General features: G+C 42.8%; 1 protein-coding gene across 3 annotated transcripts in view; it reads left to right on the top strand.

Moving 5' to 3' along the window:
• The window catches only part of MEGF10 (multiple EGF like domains 10), a 218576-nt gene that overhangs the window by 38689 nt on the left and 161262 nt on the right, over positions 1-18625 (top strand). The window contains exon 3 of one of the 3 annotated variants that reach the window (XM_047729949.1): positions 730-832. The gene's annotated coding sequence lies outside the window, so the exon portion shown is untranslated. Of the gene's footprint in view, positions 1-729; positions 833-1877; positions 2253-18625 lie in introns of those variants that run through there. The other 2 variants (XM_047729948.1, XM_047729950.1) reach the window with 2 other exon arrangements.

Consider the following 18625-nt stretch of genomic DNA (forward strand, 5'->3'; position numbering starts at 1 on the left):
TTATGTGATTCCATTCTAGAAACTCTAGAAAAGACAAAATTAATCTGTAGTTACAGAAAGCAGCTCAGGGGACAGGGATGATGTGGTGTGTGGGAAACTGACTTCCAAAAAGGCACAAAGGAGCTTTTTGGCATAATGGAGTCATTCATTATCTTGACTGTGGCTCCATGCATGTACATATTACTCAAAACTCATCAAGCCATACACTTAATATGAGCACAACACATTGAATGTAAATCATGTCTCAATATAGTTGATTTAAAAAAAAAAAGAGGCAGTAGAGCAACCAGGTTTCCTAAAACATAAAGCAGGGTAGCTTTGGGGATTAAGTGACTTGAGCTAATGGCCAATCTTTAGAACCCTGTCATCTGGTCCATCAGTTCTAGATTTATTGGTCCTTGAGCCGTTCTGATCAAAGTTCACATTCCTGCAGAGAAGGTCTAAAGGGACCAGCTTAGGTCAGGTGCTGGCTCTTGAACCTGGAAAAGATGGACCTTTCCAACAGACCTTCTCATCCAGACTGAACTAAGTGTGGCAGGAGTGGTCCCCCAAGGAAAAATGGAGCAGCCCTTAGCTGGAAGAAGTGGCAATAATGTCTGGTAAACAAACAAACAAACAAATGCACACTTCCCCTGGGAATTTCCAGGGGTGACCTAGGAGGATGGTGATCTATGTATGCTTATTCATGCCTTTCATTCAAGCGTAATCTTGAGTATGGACTATTTGCAGATGCTGTTACTGACTGGAGACACATAGGTATTTGAGATGTCTCCAAAAAAGAAAGAGTTCATATTCATGTAAGCAAGAGAAACCTGGTAGGAGATCGTCTGGCATGACTATGGCGCAAAAGCTTTTTCTGGAGGGGTGGTGGTGGTGGGAGGTAACAGAATTCAGCTGACTATAAGAATTGTCCAGGGGGCACCTGGGTGGCTCAGTGGGTTAAAGCCTCTGCCTTTGGTTCAGGTCATGATCTCGGGGTCCTGGGATCAAGTCCCGCATTGGGCTCTCTGCTCAGCGGGGAGCCTGCTTCCTCCTTTCTCTCTGCCTGCCTCTCTGCCTACTTGTGATCTCTGTCTGTCAGATGAATGAATAAAATCTTTAAAAAGATATTTAAAAAAAAAAAAGAATTGTCCAGGAGTTTGAGGTTTGTGTCTGCTTCAGTTCGGAAGCGGGAAAATTCTTTGGTAGAGAAGAAGGTGTACAGCTGGAGAAGCAGATTGCAGAATTCATGTCTTGGCCAACCCACAAACGGAGAAAAACCTTTTCATTATTCTTTCTGTGATTTGTCTCCCGGGGCCTCCTTGGCTAGACGGCAGAGGGAGCCATTCCCCAAGAAATCTCCGCGCGAGGCCTGGTGGAGGGCCTGGAAAGATTCTCTGACGGTCCCGGGAGTTCCCTTTGCCCCGCCTCTGTAAAGCAGGCTCCCTCATTTCCCCCCCTCTCCCCGCGAGTTCCTCGCTCCACCTTCCCAACCACTTTGTTGCCGAGTCGCACACTCTGTTACCACTAGGTCATCCACCCCTTCTCCGTCCCACATTCGCTCTCCTTCCCTGGCACCACTGGGGACGTGCCGTCCATCCAGCTGGCCAACCTGGCGCTGTCCCCAGTACCCCAAGTCCTCAGAGAGGGTCTAGAACACCTCCCAGGGACTTTGGCGCCGGGCGCTCACTAAAGGCAGGCGGGGGCACTCTCTCCATCACTCCTTGGTTCATTTCTTGCGGTGACCCCACGATTTGCCAACTTCGTGACAGGACTATTTGCTGGGATCACTTCTGGGCGGTGGAAGCCGCTTGGGACAGGGGCGACCTGCGATCGGGACTTAGGAGTTGGGCGGGTAGGATCCCGTTGGTGGCACTAGGGAGTGCGAGGCGCCAAGCTACACCCCCCTTCGGTCACTGCCCCGGCGGCAGCAGCTGCAACAGCGGCAACTGCTCGCATCCCAGCCCCAGCTCGGGTTACTCCGCTCCTCCTCCAGCATCTCGGGCCAGACCAGGAAAACACTGTTTAAGTTTGCAGCGAGTACTTTTCCCGTGCGCAAAACTAGGGGTCTGGAAACGCGCCGAGACCGGCCTTCTTTCCCGCGTGTGCGCATTAGAACCTGAACGGAGACCACCAGGTATCGCTCTCTTCTGGGACGCTACTTGGAGGCTAACTGCGCTGTTGGAACAAATTTTGCTTCTTGGCTGGCTGGCGTGGGGTTGAAAACCGAGCAGAAAGGGTTGCGCTACAAATCTCAGGATCCCGGGACCTGGGTAAGAGTTGAGCAAACTCAGTTCTTGGCAGCCAGGGGACCTTGGCCGGACGCTGCCCGGTTTGTTATGGGTTGGGGGCATTTTTTTTTTCCTTCGTCAGGAGACTCGGGCGCAGCGTGAGGTGGGGCGGGATGGGCTCAGGCTGGGTTGTTTACGTTGTCTCAATGGTTTATTGTTACCGTTTATATTTGGTCTTGTTCTTTGGGGCCGTATAGGAACTTCCAGGAGTATTTTTCCTGGAGAGACACCTCCGTTACGCATTTTATTTTGCATCGCCTCCTCTGTGTTTGTTCTGTATTGACGGTGTCAAAGCTGGATGTAGGGAGGTGAGGAGAGTGGAATCAGACTGAGAATGAAAAGCAGTTTCAGCAGGACCCTTTCTTCCAGACCAGCTTTACTTCTCTGGGATCTCGTTTTCCAAACTTTTCTTTTTCCAGTACTTGATATTCACATTGTGCACAGACTTGGGATGCTCCCCCTTCCTGTGTTCTCAGGGTCCTTTAGGGGTGTGGGGAGCAAGCCTGGTGATTTAGATAAGAAGGGTCTTTCCTGGTTGCAATGCCAAGCTTTTCAGGGAATGTTGGGAGGGGACATTCTTCAAGCCATAGAAAGATCTATCTTGTGTTAGTCCTTTAAATAATTTTGATCTAGGACTTTTAGACCTGGCTTAAGAGAAACCTTTTGTCTCTTTAGTTCTTTCTGGAATTAATGATGGTACCCCCAGTGCATGAAGTGTCCTCATTTATTTGATGTTTCTTTAGATAATATCATCATAGGAGGACCCAAATTCTTAGGGGAAATTTAAAGTTTGGAGTTTTATTAGCCAAAAATTTCTTAGGCAGTGAAATCCGTGCTGTTCCTAGGCAGAGGAGAATCACATTCCTTGCTGACTCTTCTTGGCTTTCTCCTTTATATCCTGGGTCTCACTTTGTATATGGTCTTCTCAACTAAAGATGATTCTTCATTCCTTATGGATGAAAAGATTAGGATCTGATCTTTTCTATACAGAAGTGCCATCTTCCTGACACTACTGCTCCAAAGGGTCCCATTGCAGAGTTTTTTGTTTGTTTGTTTGTTTGTTTGTTTGTTTTTCTTTGCAGCTCTAAGATCAAAGAGTTTTGTAGAGGGTGAGCTCTGGGAGCAGGCAACCTGAGGTCAGCTTCAACCCTGACACTTTCCAGTTGTGTGATTTGGGGCAAGTTACTTGATCTCTCTCTCTCTCTCTCTCTCTGCATCTGTAGAATCTGAGTGATAATAATAATCCTTATTGTTAGAATTGTGAAGAAGATTCAATGAGTCAATGCCCATAGAGTCCTAAAAGCCTGGCAGGTAGTTAGCTATTACTCTGATGAGGAAATAGCTAACATTATCAACCACTGCATCACTGTAATATAACTAAGTATGAGTTGTTATCTATGTTGAGCTGAGCTTTGAAGGCTGTGCTCATGTGGGCTTCAGTCCCGCCAGGACAAGATGTGTTGCCAGATTTATCTCACACACGATCTTTGTATTGCTTTCTGCTAGGACCCTTTCAGAAGAAAGAAAGGTGCATGCGTCAGGACTGGAGTTTTACCGAAGGGGTGATGGTTGGGTGCCAACAGGTGCTTGAGACAGGCTGGCAGATGGGAAATCTACACTCACTTTACACCCTGCATACTGCCTTAGAAATGCCGTGCATTAATATACCTCCTTTAACCTGTTTCTTAGAGGTCCATCATTAATTTGTTCAAAAAATATTTATTAAGCATCTATGGCATTTCAAGCACTGATCTAGGTTCCATGTTATTTAAGTTCGTTGGCTTCATTTTTAAAATGCATAAGTATTTGCCTTTTGTCTCCCCTTCCCTCCACCCCAAGCATTTGAAGGCATCACGTGACACTAGCACTCCATGAATTAAATCCCAAATACTTTTTAGCTATAATGATTTCAAGATCTGTTAAAATGAGGAGACCATACCACTGAGGAATTGAACAAAATATTCAGTACAACCTCCAGCACAGTTACTTCTCCCATCAGCTTCATCATATGTAAATTTGTGGGGAGGGAGGTGGAAAGAGCTGGATAATCTCCAGGGTTCCTTCTGTCTCTAACAATCCTTAGATTAACTGCCTTATTTCATCAGTTATTGCTTTTTAACTTTTTTTTCTTTCAACATTTGTCTTAGGTATATAAATTCTGTCACTTCCATCATTGCGTATTAATCAAGTGGGTAGTGGCACAGATAATTAATAAAAAGAAGGAAAAGTATTTAGTTCTGCTTGTATTTCATTAGTAATTTTTAGCTTTCATTAAACTGTAAGAAATTGCCAAAATTCAACTATTTTTGACCTACAGAAAATGGCGATTTCATACAGTTCAATCTAGTATAAATCCTAGCCCCTTCCACTGTGATTCAGATCCAGTAAGTCTTGGGGGATATGGGAAATTGTGCAGTATTGCAAGTTCCCTATTGCAAACCCAAGTCACAGGCTCATGTAGTAGCACTGAATCTACCTTCCTTGTGAATGTCTGCTTGGTCTAATAGCATCTTTCTAAGATACAAGTCTCATCATGTCTTCACCTTGTTTAAACATCTTTGGCAGCTCTCCAGATGGTGACCAACAGTGTCACCGGGTACTTACTGAAAATGCAGATTCCAAGGGTCCCCCTGAGATGCAAGGGCCAGATATCTGCACTGAAGCAGATCCCTAAATGAATCTGGTGGAGATCACAATTGACCTAACACCGTAAAGCCTAACCTCTTTATCATGATGCACAAGACCATAGCACATCTTCTCTGGGTTGTTTCTTCTACTTCTTCCTCTGGCCTCCAGGTAATCTTGATCTGGTTCCTTTTCCTAAAGGCATACATTGCCTGCCTTTACTTCTTATGTGTGTGCTATGTTCTCTGCCAGAGATGTCTTTGCTCCTTTTTTCAGTCCAATCAACTTCCTACCCATTTATCCTCCAAGACAGACCAAATCAGATTCAAATAAGACCCACCCTCTGAAGCTTTTTGCAATTCTCTCTGATAAACTTAGTGCTATCTCTTGTGATTGCTACTCTACTTTGCAGATGGCTTTCATTTGACATCTATTATATTATGTCAGCTATATTTATGATCTGGATGTTTGGGCAACTGATTGGTGAATTTACCATTCCTTATTTTAAGCCTTCATCTGCATGGCTGGCACGTCATAGTTATATGATAATGCCTAAAGAATGGCAGGGAAGATGGAATGAATGAACACTAGTTGACTTTCCTTAGCACACGAAGTGTTTGGGATGGTCCGGATATGTGCACTCAGGGCTGTGGAGAAGCCAGTCAAGAATTTACAATTTGGCTAGACACAGTGTGCAAAGTTAGTAAGAGAGCTAAATGGGCAAGATAGATTATCCTGAATGCCACTGAATTAATGTTACATGTTCAACACTATGGCAGCACTATAATCCAAGAGCTGATTTTATTATACCTTTGGGATGGTTCTGGTTGTGTATAACAGTGTTGGGGCGCCAGGATGGAAGTGCCAATGCCAATAAAATAAAGAACTTTTGCCCTGTCCTTGTCAATTTATACATTCCTTTGTCTTTGTTTTTATATTTGATCATAAACGTGGTGACTGGCTTAGTACTATTTTTCCTACTTTAGTATAGGGTGCACTCTTAAAAACGGTCCAGATATTGATGGTGCAAAACCCAACATTTTATAAGGGATGCTGGCCCTATGAGCTACGTATATTACCAAATATCTCATTCTACCTAGCCATTTATACTCTGCATTCAGTGTTCACGCCTTTCTTTAATTTTTCTTTCTTTGAACTCTGTAATTTTGGTGATTTCCTTCTCATTTAAACAACAGTTGATCTGTTTAAGTTCAATAAATGTCTTGATTCAGATTAAATATTTGCCATTTTTGGCATGCCTAATAACCTGCGTTTTTGTCTCATATTAAGTTTTACGAGACCCAAAACTTCTCTTTGTTACTTGAGGCTTTTAGTTGTTTCATTTCCCACTCATTTTTGCGATAATAGAAATAGATAATAGAAATAATTTCAATGAGTGAATAAACATCACGGGGTAATGACAATGATGATCGTGTTGCAAAAGTTGAACTTTTAGCTCATAGACAGCTTCACCATAAAATAAACCACGGAAAGTATTCATTCATAGGCTGATGCATGAAAGTTCCAGTGATGTAGGGCAGGGAGGTAGCAGCATCAGCACGCAAAGTATCAACATCCAGATTGTTTGGACTTCAGATAAAGCGATAGTAAGAACTGCCCATGCTCTTTATTTCTCAAGGAAGTGTAACTAGTATTCTGTATTCAAAATTAGCTTAATTTTAAGAATGAACTAAAATTCATTAGCTGTTGTTGATGTGTCTTCTTTTTCCGTTCTGTTTCCAAAGTGAGCTTTTTCTACCTCAGTTTAAGCTTGCAGCTGAGTGTACTTCTGTAAGTACATTCGGTCTGAATCATTCATTCGATCTGAATTTCCCAAGGTTTTGTATTTATCTCTAGTCTCTCCTTTCTTCACAATTTAAGATGATTTTTCACGGTGGCCTTTCTAACTCTTATAAAAACGGTAATTGCAGAAGATTAATTTATAGCACTTGATCAGAAGATTTCTCATATGATGGGGGAGAAAATAAGTAGAAACCGGTGTTGTTTTACTTTATGCAACTTTATTTGCAAAATTCTGGGTCATCGTAAGGATGTCATTTGATAATGCGTACTCTGCCATTAGCCAGTCTGGAAAGTGTGAATGTGATCATGTATCCTTCTGTGATGGAGCTTCATGTCTAGTGATTTCCTCTCTTGTTTCATTTCTCGTGACTTATGCTCTTAGATAAAGAAACTATGTAAAGCATTTTAACCACCTCAATTTCCTACTTAGAGGGCAATAAATCGTACTCTTCCCCCCACTTCGAAAACAAAGAAAACAGTATTTCAGCATGGGAAGCCTCATCTTGATAGGTACATATGCAGGATATTAGCATCTGTTGAAAACATCTTATCTTTGAGAGCAAGGAGGCCCCCATCCTAGAGGCTGACTGAGTGAGTGCCTTGTCGTGAACATTCTGGCTGGTCTGGATGAGTGGCACAGATCTGGTTTGTTCTCAGACCTCACCACAGGTGATCATCCCATGATGTATCTTTAAATACCTTCTGGTGAAGAATTGCTTGTCTTCTTTAAAAAAAAATTTTTGCGGGGGTCACCTGGGCGGCTCAGTGGGTTGAGCCTCTGCCTTCAGCTTGGGTCATGATCTCAGGGGTCTGGGATCGAGCCAAGCATCAGGCTCTCTGCTCAATGGGGAGCCTGCTTCCTCCTCTCTCTCTCTGCCTGCCTCTCTGCCTACTTGTGATATCTATCTGTCAAATAAATAAATAAAATCTTAAAATAATTTTTTTTTTGACGGCAAATTGAAAACCAAAACACAAATTTACCTTTTTCCTTTGGGAGCAAAACAGAAGTATAAACTCTTTGTTTTGGACCCAGGGGGTCCAATTCTGCAATGAAAATGAGGAATTTAAAATATCTACCTCCACTGGTAGCTTCAGAAGGGTACTTTATGTTTTTGGACAAGGAATTAATGACAAGATGTGACATTGGTGTCCTTTAAAAAAGAAATGGGTTTGAGTTTTATTTTTGCCCATCCATTATTTATTAGGTGTATAGGGCATAGGGATGATTATTATTTGGAATTACCGAGATTCTTGCCTTAAAAATAAACAAAGATTAAAAAAAAAATACAACTGACTGGGTAAGGCTGGGTGTAGTAAGGGCCAGTGGGCGGTTCTGAGAGCTTCTTTGCAAGTTCATTTGGGAGAGAGCAAGGGCTCGTTGTGCTCACCAAAGGTTTCCTGGCATGGTGGGGCCTCAAAGAGAGAGGATTTGGGTTATGGCACGTTTTAGACAGGGAAATGAGCTCAGCAAACATGTGGCTGCAGACATTCGCAAGACATCTTCAAGCAATAGTGGCGAAACCATTCTATAGGAGTGGTGAGGTAATATTTGAGAATCATTTCGTGGTAGCCACACAGGGGCTCTAGGACAAAATTCTGCCTGCTCCCACGGCACAAGGTACACGAGAGGAGCCCCTCAGGTTACGATGCCACTATTTCATTACATAAAGCAGATGTGCTTTAGGACATCTCTGGGATTCATATAAAAATGGAGCCCTGTTCCATGAGAAGGTGCAAAATGAGGAAATGGCTAATTCAGTTAACAACTCGGGGGCTTCTTGGGGATGGAGGGTGGGGTCAGGGATATGGTTTTTCTAGCATCACCTGGATCTGAATTCATACTTTCCCTTAAGATCTTTGGTTTAGTGATTATCTTGCCCCACTCTTGTACTATTTCTTTTCATGTGAAGTTGTCTGCAGAAATCCAGATATCACTTCTCTCTTTCACTTTGTAAAATATCATTCAACGTGTAGCTCCGAGTGGCTGACCTTTAAGGCTTGGGACTGTGAGGGAAGTTCATATCTTAAAACTTAAAGCCATTAAACCATTTAAATGACTAATTATAACTATTATATATTACCTATAATCATTTCATATACCTTAATTGGTTACTATTTAGCAATTAAATTATTTAAAATGAAAAATATAGAACCCCTATGTCTGTCCGTACCACCCAGGGAGCTTTCTTCCTGTCCATCTTTTTTCTGAAGGCTCCAGCCTCTGCTAGATCATTTCCGAGTCTTCCTGCAACTTTTGCTGCCCCTCCCTCTTTGTTCTTGTTGCTGGTCCTCCCCTCAAATTCCTATTCCCTTTTGACCAGAGATTTTTTTTTTTTTTTTAATTTCCAGTCTCATTTTCCACGTTCTTCCGTGCCGTGATCATTCTGATCCTTCTCACCTGTCTTCTCCTCATGTTTCCCCCACCCTAAAATCTGGTACACATGCTATCAGCTATCTCCCATCTTCTCTGCCTTTCTTGAGCAGAGAGACATGCACACTCAGTCCATGAGTGAGGTTAGCAAGGCCTCTGTGCAGCCTGTTTTCAAACAGAGGCCTAAGACTCACCAGCAAATACTGGCTGGCCTATCAGGATTTGGACTTGGTAGATGTGTTGCAGGGCCCCAGGAGGTATATTTTCGACAAGGTATTCTGAAGCAGGTGGTCCATGGATGCCCTGAAATCTCTGTTAGGACTCTGTTGCTCCATTCAGCAGGCCCAAGTCTTTTTGCTTTTTCTTTCTTCTTCTTGTAAAATATTTTAGTGACTTGGTCAGAGGGGGCCAGGGAGAATAGCTGGTCTGTGAGAACCCGTGCCTCTCCCTCTCTGCTTGCAGGGACAATGGCTGTAACATAACGCCGTTCATGTGACAGCCAGAGAAAGGGGCCCATTGTTCTGTGGTTGGCTGATGCTACATTCAGCTCTGGCCAGCCATCCAACTGAGCTTGGTAGCCCCAAGGAAACAGACACACTTGAATCGGAGAGACAAAGAAAGGAGGTCAAGGCCTTTCACAGTTAAACTACTTGCAGCAATGTGTCCGTGGTAGGATTTGGGAAGGAAGAAAGTAATTCCGTGGAAGCACCATTAATCTGGCTTGGGAGCGTGAGACGTGGCATTAGGGGAACAAGTCTCTTAGAACTCCCAGTTGATCTTTGGCCAATGAGGTATTGTTTCCAAGTACGTTCCACTGCTTACTGTAGGGTTTTATTATTGATTTGAAAAAAATAAAAAAGATCTCTCTGTCCATGAGAAGGCACATTTTCACTGCCTGTTCTCCCCAGGTTCATCAAAGACAGGTGTTTGGTCTGAAAGTATAAGGCCTATGACCTCAAATGATTCTTTGTTCCAGGGTATGGTTACTGTGTATATCATGATGTATTCCTAATCCTTCCAAATCTAGATTCAGATTAAGATTTGAAGCAGAGAAGTTTTTCTTTTTCTTTTTTTTTTGGTTTTTTGATTGTTTGTTTTTTTAGATTAAAATACAGTTAATTCCATTAGAAAATTATGGATCAATTTAGACAGTTATGATGTTGGGGGATTCCCTAGAAATCATTTTAATACCACCCCCCACCCCCAACTTCCAAACTGGATTCTAGCCCTGGAGGAAAAGGCTTGCAAACTTCCTGTAAAGATCTAATCCAGAGCTCAACAATTGGCTACATTCTTTGTGTCCCAGGATTCAAATTCAAGGTCATCGCCTCAGCAAAGGTCACAGCCTTTTTCGCACAGGATTGTTCATTTAGTCTGATTACTCCCTTTATGAAAAAGTGTGTTATTCATTCAGGCTTTGACTCTAAGTTTCCTTCAAAAGGGAACTTAGTCCCTGGTTCCTGTGGATATTTGTAGGTGGCTATTTTTTCTTCCTTGTTCTCACTGTCTCTCTCTTTCTCTTTCTCTCTCTTTTTTCCAGTTAGGCAGGGGATATAGCCTTGAGTGGGGCAAAAATGGGGAAAGCCTTTTTTAGATATAGTGGGGGGTGGAGAGCCCATTTACAAAGAGTGTTCAGGGAGTTGGTGCTCATTGGCCAGTAGGGATCCTTTTGTCTCTGAGATAAGAGGTTTCCTTACTGGGAGGATTAGGCTGAAGGAGGTTTGTACCCAGGAGAGGGCCATATATGATTTTCTCGAGGTCACTTAGAGCTCCTTGTAATTAAGTCTGTCATTGCACCTTGATGGTAGACTATCATTGTAAATCCATTAAAGAAGGAGAAGCAAGTGGATTGCAGAGAGGCAAGTGGCTTTATTTTCTTCATTAGACTTCCCCTCTCCCTCCCCTTGCAGTTTGTTTATACTTTTTTGAGTGGATATTTGCTTTTACCAGTGAGGGAGGTACCTTTGAAGTGTTGAAGGGGAAGACAAGACTGTTCTTTGCAGGTGGCAAAAGGATTGTGTTAAACATTCTGCTGATGAGTTAACTAATTTTCACTTCGTTGTCATTAGGCTGTTCATTTGGCTCTATTCCTGTGATTTTGAAAGGCTCATTCCTCAGTGCTCTGAGGGATGAGTACAGTGCTCTGCTTGAACGTCTGCATGGACGCAGCTTTTGAAAAAACAGGGAGGTGATACAGTCATCTTTTATTGTGGTTATGTCCCAGGTTGCACTGAATGCTTTTTTAGGCATGAGGTGTTTGCATGGGGCTTCATTTTCTATCAGCATTAGAGCCCTGCCCCAATGAAGACTTCTGAAATGCAGACATAGTTGTGTTTAATCTGGGTGTCAGTTACATGTGGGTGTTCATTTAGTGGAAATGTGTTGAGCTGTTCAATTCTGTTTGTGTTCTTTTTTGTGTGTGGATTTTATACTTAAAAAGCTCAAAAAAATTTTAAAGCCCATATTCTAAACTCTAAATTTTGCTATAGAATTAAAGCTGTAGCAGTGATAGAGAAGAGTAGACTTTGGGAACCCCAACTGTTGTATAATTTGGATCTTGGTGGAGCTGGGAAGGCCTGGAGCTTTAAACATCCATGAATTTTCCCTTCCTTCCATAGTTGGTAGAGCCCAGTGTCAGAAAGCAATGGACCAGCCCCAGCATAGTTGGTTTTTTTACCTTTCTAGGCAGCAAATCTGGTGCCTAAGAAATCAGCAGTGTCAGTGGAGCCCTGCTTTTGAGAATCTAAAACACAAGCATCCCTCCAAGTTGGCCAACTACAAAATCTCACTCCCATTACTCACCTCCTTCCTTGTAATCTGTCAGGAAAAATCAAAGAAGACTCTATACATTATTTATTTTTTTTTCTGAGTCTTTAGGTAACTTCTTCCCTGAAGTCCAATATCGAAATGCTTTTATTTTTTTTTCCTCCCATTTTGCTAACTGAGACTTAGCAGTAGGAGGTGTGGGGCCTTGGGCTCCTCTCTCTTTGCTTATTCCGGCCGTCACCTCCTGAGCACCACAGTGAGCTCCAGGAGCAATACTGTTAAAGGAGCATCGCCATGAGCAAAGGGACACTTCCGGCACAAGAACAGCCTGTGGTCCTTCTTCCATCTAGAGGACATTAATCATCACTAGTGTGGGTCATCATGCCTGTAGAACATTCTAGCTTGCTGTTACAATATGGAGCTAGTATACTCAAACAGAGAAAGCAGGAGTTTTTGGTTTTGTTTTGTTTTGTTTTTAAGGAGAACTTGGAGTTCTTGGCTTTAAAATGGTTCTAGTACATCTGTGAGATGCGTACATATCCATTCTGTACACTTCCTTTAGGTATTGGACTTGAAGGTTAACTGTGGACTTACACAAACGTGTGATTAAAGTCATGAGTTAAGAGAGAGAAGATTTTGATGGTCTGAATCTAGTCTTGGCTGGTCTCATTTACCATATGACATGTGACAACCTGGCTCAGCCTCCCATGTCCACCCTTTGGACCTTCATGACCCTGGGCAGGCTACTTATGCTCTCCAAGCCTCCTTCCATCACCTCGGAAGGGCAAACAGTATGTACTTTGAAGACAGTTATGTTTAGCATAGTGGTAGGCACATAATAAGCTCTCTGTCAATATCAGTTATCACTATTTAACACCAAATAATCTTAAAAGAGGGAAGAATAATTAATGGAATAAGGTTTGCATATACCTTTTATGAAAGAATCATCCAAGGGCTTAAGTAAGATCCCATTAATTAAATATGGACATTAGAAAATAGTTTCTGACCCAAAATATAAGCTATAAGAAATTTAAAATATTCTGGAATGCAACAGTTAAATTTATCCACAGGCATCAATGTTTTTTCATGAAGATAGTATTATCTTATAGTAGTAGATCAGCGAATGAAAGTGTTCCAGGGGCGCCTGGATGGCAGAGTTGACTGAGCCTCTTTGTTTCAGCTCAGGTCATGATCTCAGGGTTGTGAGGGAGTCTTCTTCAGACTCTCTCTCCCTCTCCCTTTGCCCCTCCCCACTGTGCACACTCACTCTCTAAAATAAATAAATAAATCTTTTAAAAAAGACATTCCAACAAAAACGTGTGCACAAATGTTTGTATCATCATTAATCACAATAACTACAAGATGAAAACAACCCACATTTCCACTGACTATTGACTGGAGACTGGATGAACAAAATGTCATGTATGTATACAGTGAAATATTACTCATTCCTTTAAAGAGGAGTGAAATCTGATACATGCTATCAAGGACATGGATGAACCTGGAAAACGTGATGCTAAGATAAAGACTCCAGACACAAATGACCACATACTGTCTCCTATTTATACGAAATGTCCAGAATTGGCAACTCCATAGAGACAGAAAGTAGGTTAGCGGTTGCCAGGGGCCTGGGGAGGAGGAAATGGGGAGTGATTGTATCGTGGGTATGGAGTTTTCTTCTGGGGTGATGAAAATGTTCTGAAATTAGGTAATGGTAATGTTTGCACAGTGTGTTTAAAACGGTGAGTTCTATGTCATGTGTATTTTTTTTTTAAAAGATTTTATTTATTTATTTGAGAGAGAGACAGTGAGAGAGAGCATGAGCAAGGAGAAGGTCAGAGAAAGAAGCAGAATCCCCGTGGAGCTGGGAGCCCGATGTGGGACTCGATCCCGGGACTCCGGGATCATGACCTGAGCCGAAGGCAGTTGTCCAACTAACTGAGCCACCCAGGCGTCCCAATGTCATGTGTATTTTAACTCAATGAAATCTTTTTGACCTTTATTAAAAAAAATACACACATCAGTAGGTGTTTTGCATTTAAATGAGATGTATCTGCATCAGTCAGTCAGTCTCTGCTCTTATGTATCTGAGTTAAGCCTTTTGTGTGTTGGGGAGAATACCAAGCTCTAAATTATGCACAGTTGGGGTTCCCAAAGTCTACTCTTCTCTATCACTGCTACAGCTTTAATTCTATAGTAAACTTTAGAATTTAGAATATAGGCTATAAAAATTTTTTGAGCCTTTTAAGTATAAAATCCATACAAAAAAGAACACAAACAGAATTGAACAGCTCAACACATTTTCACCAAATGAACACCCACACATAACTGACACCCAGATTAAACACAACCATGTCTGCGTTTCAAAATTCTTCCTTGGGGAAGGCAAGGCTCTAATTCTGATAGGCAGGCATGGCCCCTACCCTCCATCTGTGAAGACAGGGAAGGATGAAGAAGCAGGTGATAGGTTCCAGGTGAATTCTTCTTAGGAGAGGGAGAGAGCACTGTGACTTGGGTGATGAGAGAAGGCTTCACACCTTCACCTGAGAGAAGGTGATGAGTGAGCTTCATATAATCGGCAAAGATTGAGAAAGTACCCCAGTTGGTAGAAACATACATGGCTAGGGTGAGAGTGGGAGGGGCAGGGGTGAGGGCTGGCAGAGGTGCCCAGAGGGGAGTGTTTTATACTGGAGTATCAACACATGATGTTGGAGGTGTATGTTGGAGCCAAGTTTGAAAATCTTTGAAATCTGCTTAAATTCACCTGGCAGTGGATAGCAAAAGATTACCAGTGATGATAGGAGTAGAAAATCATATAAAAATTAGAAGACAATTGGAGAGAATAGTATAGTAATTTCATGAAATCTCACATAATCTGTTCTTTTTTTTATTTAGTAAGTATTTATTGAGCACCTGTTTCCTTCCATGTGATTTCCCTTGGTCAGAATGGGATGATACCCAAGATAAACAAGGTCCCTGCCCTCTTGGATTTGCACTCTAGTATACATTTCAAGCCCTGACTGCTACGTCCTGTGGATGAACGTACTTGGAAAGTTAATGCCCAGGTCATGGAGTGGTTTTGAGTGTGGGTTCTACAACCAGACTTCCTGGATTTAAATACTGGTTTGTCTCAATGTCTAGTAGATGTATGACCCTGAACCACTTACTCCAGACTTCAGTTTCTTTATCAGTTAAGTGGGGGTAATAATGCTAGCTTTCTCATAGACCCATTATGAGGGTCAACTGACATAATGAATGTAAAGGACTCTATCTGGCATATAGTAGATGCTCAGTAAGTTTTATTTGTTTATTTGTATCTGATTAGTGTCAACTCAAGGATTTGTTGATGTCATGTCTCTTTTTAATTCCAGAGAGGGTCTTGCAAAGACCTGCTGTGGGACATCTCAGGTCTAAGGTCTTTAAGATGCCGTACTATCTTGGAGGTTGACTTTGTCAAATTACTTAGCATACAAACCCTACATTCATACTTCAGGAAAACAACAAAGTTTCTCTCTCTAACAAACTATAATCTTGATCTTGGCTTGGGCACAATATTCCAGATAATGCTTCTCCTACATTCTAGATCAAGAAGCCTTTAGGAACATGTTGGTCTGAGCGATGCTCCCCTGTCAGCATTAGGAGTCTGGTGATGAAGAATGTGGTCGATGTTGCAGACCTGAGCACCTCAGGTCTCCTTTTGGAGACTCCACCAGAGTTTGAATTTATTTTCACAAGTGCCACAGACCACCTCAGATCTCTGTGCCTCTGTGTCAACCTCTCTGAAGCAGACTGAAATAGCCAACCACCTTTCAGGAGGCACATTTTTGGAGTATGTCTAGAAGGAATCCTTGGAGCTTATGGGAAGAGACGGCATAGACCTTGAGGGCCCTTCTATTTCTAGAATAAATGAATTCTAGCTTTTAAGCTCCTTGAGCCCATAAGAACTATATTAATTACCTTTCAGTCCCCAAATGGTCAAGCATAATGCTATGGACTGAATTATATCTCCCAAAATTCATATATGGAAGCTTTATCCTTCAGTATGACCATATTTGGACCTAAGGCCTGTGAGGAGGTGATAAAGGTTAAATGGGGTTATAATGTGGGGCCCTAACCAGTAGAGCTGATGGCATAGAGGAAGAGAAAGAGACATCAGAGCTCATTCTTTCCATCCTCTAAGAACACAGGGAGGAGGTCATCTGGGAGTCAGGAGGGGAGCTCTCACTGGAAACTGAGGTGGCCAGCACCTTCTCCTTGGGCTTCCCAGCCTGCACAACTGTGAGAGATACATTTCTGGTAAGTCACCCAGTCTGTGGTGTTTTGTTAAGGCAGTCTGAGCAGAACCCGGACATGCTGACTTTTTCTTTTTTTCTCTTAAAAAAAAAAAAAAAGACTAAGAACTTAAATCCTTGTGGGTCTGATTAATTTCAAAATTATTCAGAACTACATGAACAGGACTATACAGAACAGGGATGTTCACATGAAAAAGTGAACCTGACCCACAGTCCTAATCTTCATTCCATTGGATAATCTTGACTTTGTCACCTGCCATATACCAGCAGGATGGCAAGGGAGCATTACTGCTTGATTAAAACTTCCCCAAGACACCCAGTCTTTCCCCTAGTGGAGGTGCTTATCAGCAGGGAAATAGTCAATGAGGAGTGCACCCTGTTGTTAGGAGGACAGGAGGCAAGGGAATAGCCCACACAGTTTCTCCTCTAGATTTTCGGGTTTTGAACCACTGACCCCCTAGCTACTCTTTAATAATGCAGCAGGACTGAAGGGTAGAGGCTATGAGGGAGGGTGAATAATGGAGGTCATGCCAGCAAAGCAACCCCTGGCCTCAGCTAGGAGAGACGAGGCAGTTCCTCACACCAAGGAGTGGAGGTTCTCCGCCAGGAAGGACCATGATTGCATCTGAGCCCAGCCATGGATTCATGTACAGAGGGTGCCTCAGAAGAGCTGGCCAGATGGTCTACTTTTATTTTGGTGAAGACCCGCCTGGAGCAAAGGCAATTTACTTCTGCTGTTCAATACAAAAACAAAAAAGTTTATGATGTCAAGCTCTGCCAAGCTAGGGCTGGGGGCAAAAATAATCCTTGCCTTCCTTTCAAGGCAATATGTAAATGATGCTTTGTAGTTTTGTTTGTACAACCTCTGGGGACCATTCAGAGGGCCTCCCTGTAGCCTATCACTTCTGGAGAGTTTAATTTTTATGGTTGTGATCATCCCATAAGCTAACGCTCTGGGTTCAGTTGTCACCTCCCAGCATAACTGTCTTTGGCTGAGGATATTGTATTGTTACAAAGTCCAGAGATCTTCAGAAAGCGATCCCCTAAATTTGTTTTAGAATTTCAAACATGTGCTTATGGGTCGCCTTCTCCCTAGAGGACCAAACTCCAATCTTTCTCAATTTGTCCGAGTTCAGGTGTGGCAGACAGAGAGATATTAAGTCTCTATCCAAGAAGGATTTCTTATAGCTTGACCTAAGGAAACTCCTGTCTAGCCAGAGAATTTGGAAGAGCATTTTTCATTTTTTGGCGCGGTTGTAACTATTTGTAAAAATGGAACCATGAAATTAGAGTCCAGCAGCCTGTAGTTTCATTCACTGGCACACACGGGAGACCACAGTGTTTTTATGTGTTAGGGGCTGACATGTCCTCTCTCTTTCCTTTGATGGTGAGTGCGTCAGGCTCCACTGCTGAGAAGGAGGGCAACCATGGCCTGACAGGCAGATTTCAGAGCAAAGTGTCAGTGAGTAAAGAAAGGGCTGTGGAAACCAGGCAAGTTTTGTCATTGACTTCTGAGAACATGTTCTTTAAAACAAAAGCAGTTTCCCAATTTCTGCCTAGGAGTTGGACCTACCACAACTCAGACCCCAAGCAGAGTAAAGCCCCTTCAGGGTATACTGTGGCCATTTTTCCCTCGGTGTGCTCCCTGGTATGTGGGGAGAAGACCAGGCCTCTGTATGACTCTGGTGGCTGTGCCCACAGAACGTAAGCCATGCACAATGACCATCCCACCCATTCTTTTTTTGCCCAGCCGTTGCTGGCAGCTGAGCAGCTCAGGAAAGTGAAGATGCTTGTGGGCACTCAGTGTGTCAGACCTCAGAAGGATCCCCAAGGCCCCAGTGAGGAGCCTATGGTTAGGGAAAAGAAGTCCAGATGAAGAAAATTATTTAAGGAGAGAGTGAGTTTTGGGACATTTCATTCCGTTGGTTCAGTTCAAGTTGTGTTTTTGTTTTGTTTTGTTTAAGATTTTATTTATTTATTTGTGAGAGAGAGAGAACACAGAGGCAGAGGGAGAGGGAGAAGCAGACTCCCCGCTGAGCAGGGAGCCTGATGTAGGGCTTGACGTCACGAGTCTGAGATCATGACCTGACTTAAAGGCAGATGCTTAACTGACTGAGCCACCCAGGAACCCTTGATCCAGTTCAAGTCTTTCGTTCAATGTGCTTTATGCTGAGTTCTGGGAGGTTGATGGAATCCCCCAAACATGAAATTCCAGTACTACCCATGAGTGTAGCTGCCTACTTTTAAAATTGTATCATGTGAGGTAAATGTTTGTGTTTTCTAATCTGGTGCTGATGAAAAAAGCATTAGAAGTGATGCGGGGGTGCCTGGGTGGCTCAGTGGGTTAAGCCTCTGCCTTCGGCTCAGGCCATGATCTCAGGGTCCTGGGATCGAGCCCCATGTCGGGCTCTCTGCTCAGCAGGGAGTCTGCTTCCCTCTCTCTCTCTGCCTGCTTCTCTGCCTGCTTGTGATCTCTCTCTCGGTCAAATAAATAAATA

Source organism: Lutra lutra, chromosome 5, assembly GCF_902655055.1.
Source record: "Lutra lutra chromosome 5, mLutLut1.2, whole genome shotgun sequence".
In the NCBI taxonomy this organism is placed as follows: Eukaryota; Metazoa; Chordata; class Mammalia; order Carnivora; family Mustelidae; genus Lutra; species Lutra lutra.